The sequence below is a fragment of the Gossypium arboreum genome, chromosome 11 (genome assembly GCF_025698485.1).
Source record: "Gossypium arboreum isolate Shixiya-1 chromosome 11, ASM2569848v2, whole genome shotgun sequence".
NCBI lineage: Eukaryota > Viridiplantae > Streptophyta > Magnoliopsida > Malvales > Malvaceae > Gossypium > Gossypium arboreum.
The window spans coordinates 104,559,128-104,562,870 of NC_069080.1; the positions used below are offsets into that span (position 1 = coordinate 104,559,128).

Sequence of the window (3,743 nt, forward strand, 5' to 3'; positions counted from 1 at the left end):
ATAATTACTAGTACTTTTAGTCTTTGTCGGAATGATATCTTTACTCATTGTAGCTATACTATTAATTGATAGGTGCATTTCCTTAATCAAATTTTTAGTTAGTTTTATGGACATCAAGTTTTTGGCACCATTGTTGAGGACTAGAATATTAAGAAAACTTTATTTCTATTAACTTAGCTATTTTTATTTTATTTTTAATTTTAATATTTTTGTTTTAAATTTAATTATTACATTATAATTTTTGTTTGTTTGATTCCTACAAGTTTCTCTTGGTTTATGACTAGAGGCAACCCATTGAAATGATTAATTTTTTACAGTGAAATCAAAAAAATTGCTCACAGAAATCGGAAAGAAGTTAGAGAACCAAGGATGGGTTCACAAATTCTAATAGAAAGGACGTTAATGTGGAGATGGATAATAATCCTATTAATCAACAGCCTCCTGTGCCTCCTACTTCTCATACTATGTATGACTATGCTAAGCCCACTCTAATTGGGGCTGAATTGAGTATTGTCAGACCGAGTATTGCTACAAACAATTTCGAAATTAAGTTAAACACAATTCAGACGGTGCAATAGTATGTTCAATTTTATGGGTTGTAAGATGAATATCCAAATGCTCATTTAGCTAACTTTCTAGGGATCTGCAACACATTTAAGATTAATGGCATTACTGTTGATGCCATACGCTTATGGTTGTTCCCATTCTGTTTGAGGACCAAGACAAAACAGTGGTTGAATTCACTTCTACGAGGTTTCATCACGACTTAGGCTTAGATGACTGAGAAGTTTCTATTGAAGCATGTTCTACCGGCCAAAACAACTAAGTTGAGGAATGACATCTCTTCTTTTACTTAACTTGAGCTTGAGACATTGTATGATGCATGTGAGCGATTTAAGGATGTTCTGAGAAGTTATCTTTACCATGGGTTACCGTTGTGGCTTCAAGTCCAAACATTTTACAATGGTTTGTATCCCTCGACTAGACACATAATGGATACAGTAGCTGGTGGAACACTAAAGAATATGACACCTAAGACAACCCAATAATTTTTTGAGGAGATGGCACTGAATAACTATCAATGACAAGTTATAAGAACAAAGTCTACTAAGGCAGCCAATGTTTTTAATATAGATGAAATTTCTATGTTGGCAAGTTAGGTAAAAGCATTGAGTAAAAAAATTGATGGTTTGAGTATTGCTAAGCAGATGAATCCGGTAATGCAATGTGATGTGACTAGAGCGAGGATGATTAATCTAAAATGTTTACCCTTTAGTTCTAACATGGAGCATAAGCAAGTCGACTTTATGGTAACAATTCTAAACCTCATAATAACCCTTATAGCAAAAATTATAATTAAGGATGGAGAAATCATCCAAATTTCTCTTAAGGTGGTTAAGGAAGTCAAAGGCCACAATCCCCTCTAGGTTTTTAGCAACCTTATCAGTAAGAAACGAAGCCGAATTTGGAAGAGATGTTAATGAAATTTATTTCAATGTCTGAAACTGGATTCAAAAATACTCAGATATCTTTGAGGAATCAGCAGGCATCTATTCAGGGACTTGAGAATCAGATTCATCAGCTTGCCAAATTGGTTTCGGAGAGACAACAAGGTAGTTTACCTAGTAACACTAAAACCCACCCAAAAGAGCAAGTCCATGCAATCTTTTTACGAAGTGGAAAGGTATTAGTCGAGCCTGAAAAGAAGTTGAATCTAGAAGCTGTTGAGAAAAATGATGGGGTTGAGGATTGAAATAAAGAGCATAAATCAGAAATCAAAAATATAAACTGCCAACTCCATATCCGACAAAGTGAAGAAAGACCACATGAACGAACAATATAGTAAATTTCTTGAAATTTTAAAAACTTGTAGATTAATTTACATTTTGTTGAACCTCTTTTTCAGATGCCCAAGTATACAAAATTTTTAAAGGAGTTGTTAACAAATAAAATGAAGTTAGATTAGCTGTCCATTGTGGAGCTCAACGAGGAGTGATGAGGCATTCTCCAAAACAAATTACCTATTAAGCTGAAAGATCCAGGGAGTTTTACTATCCCTTGTTTAAATATAGAAAAAGTTTTGGCTGATTTGGGTGCTAGTATAAATCTAATGCCTTAACTAATGTTCAAACAACTTGGTCTCAGGGAACCAAAACCTACTAAGATGAGTATTCCATTAGCTAACAGATCAATTAAGTATCCTAAGGGCATTATTGAAGATGTACTTGTTAAAGTTGATAAATTTATATTCCATATTGATTTCGTTATATTGGACATGGAGGATATTGAGGTACCCATGATCTTAGGCCGACCATTTTTAGCCACTGCTAGAATTGTTATTGATGTAGGTAATGGTGAACTTGTGATGAGGTTAGTTGATGAAGAGGTTGCTCTTCAAGCAAGTGATGCTGTGAGAGTCTCTAGTAAGTGAGATGATACTTGTTATTCTGTTGATGTTAGTAATCATGCATCTCAATATTCTTTCATTCACGAATATGTGTTAAAATTGTATCCTTTTCAATGTGATAAAAATCAAAGGACAAGTAATGACATGGTGTGTATTTAAAGAGGACAAACCAAATCAGTGTTGGAGACAAAGTGCTGCTAGACAATTTAAATCCACGAATATTCCCTGCAGAAGGAACTTAAGTTAAGATGGTTGAATCCATTTCTTGTATAAAACGTATTCTCATGTGGAACATTTTAGGATTGTTTGTACTTACATTTTGTTGCATTTTAGGATATTTTAGTTAGCATTTTTAATATTGCATTAGGACTTGGGGACTGTATTGGAATTGGGTGCTTTTAATCACTTGTGGTGGAGTTTATTTTTGTGTTGATGTGGCAAGAATAGGTTTTGGAATGAGGGAATAAAGGAGTGAAGTTTTTCCAGGGTAAAGTGTAGGCAGTTTACCAGCACGGATACCGTGGCAATACTGGGAAGACCAAGTCAACATTTTTCGTGTAGTAGTTCAAATTAAAATTCAAACTTGTACCAAATAAACCCCTTTAAAAGAGGAGAAGATAATGATGAACTGTTAACTAACCCTAGCCTAATCTATTTATAAAACCCGATGAAGGGGATCTCACAAACGGTGAAGAAAAAGTGAGAGAGATCCTTAGGCGTGAATATAGGTTCGGCTGCGCAAAGGACAGGAAGCCGACGGCAGTCCTTCTTAGCCATAATAGGACACTATGCTACTAAAGTGTAGACTAAGCAAGCAAAAGTTACTTCCCGAAGTTCTTCTGTTATTTCCTTTGAAAGATTGAATTGCAGTAGTTGAACACAATGTCAGATAATATTTTGGTTTGAAATTTTATTTCCCAATCCATGAGCTAAATCTCATAGGGTTAGCATTACTTTCGATGAAACCTTAACTATTTTTATGAATGTCGCATACATCTCATTTACTTTACTATTTCATTTGATTATTCTTATTTCTTAATTAAAATGCAACGATTTCTATACATAGAAGGTTGTTCGCATACTAAAAACTTATTCTAGCTTCGAAAAGGTTGGATTGGTTGGATTAAAATTAAATGAAATGAGTAAGTATTTGATTGACACATGTAGTTGACTCTAGACATAGAGTCACGATCATACAAAAGGAACCCATGCAAGATATCTAAAAAGCCTATAGACATGGGCAAGGTAACTTAAAGTTTTGTCCTCGTAAGAGGTAGGTCATTTTAGAACATCTTCTGTACAGTAAAGTAGATACGATTTTGCCAAGGCATTATTG

At 34.3% G+C, this 3,743-nt stretch overlaps 1 non-coding gene across 1 annotated transcript; it reads right to left on the reverse strand.

The window, feature by feature from the left end:
• Positions 1 to 824: 824 nt before the first annotated feature.
• Positions 825 to 931, reverse strand: LOC128284441 (small nucleolar RNA R71). Its single transcript, XR_008274867.1, has one exon. It is a non-coding gene; the product is annotated as a small nucleolar RNA R71 (small nucleolar RNA).
• Positions 932 to 3,743: the final 2,812 nt, after the last annotated feature.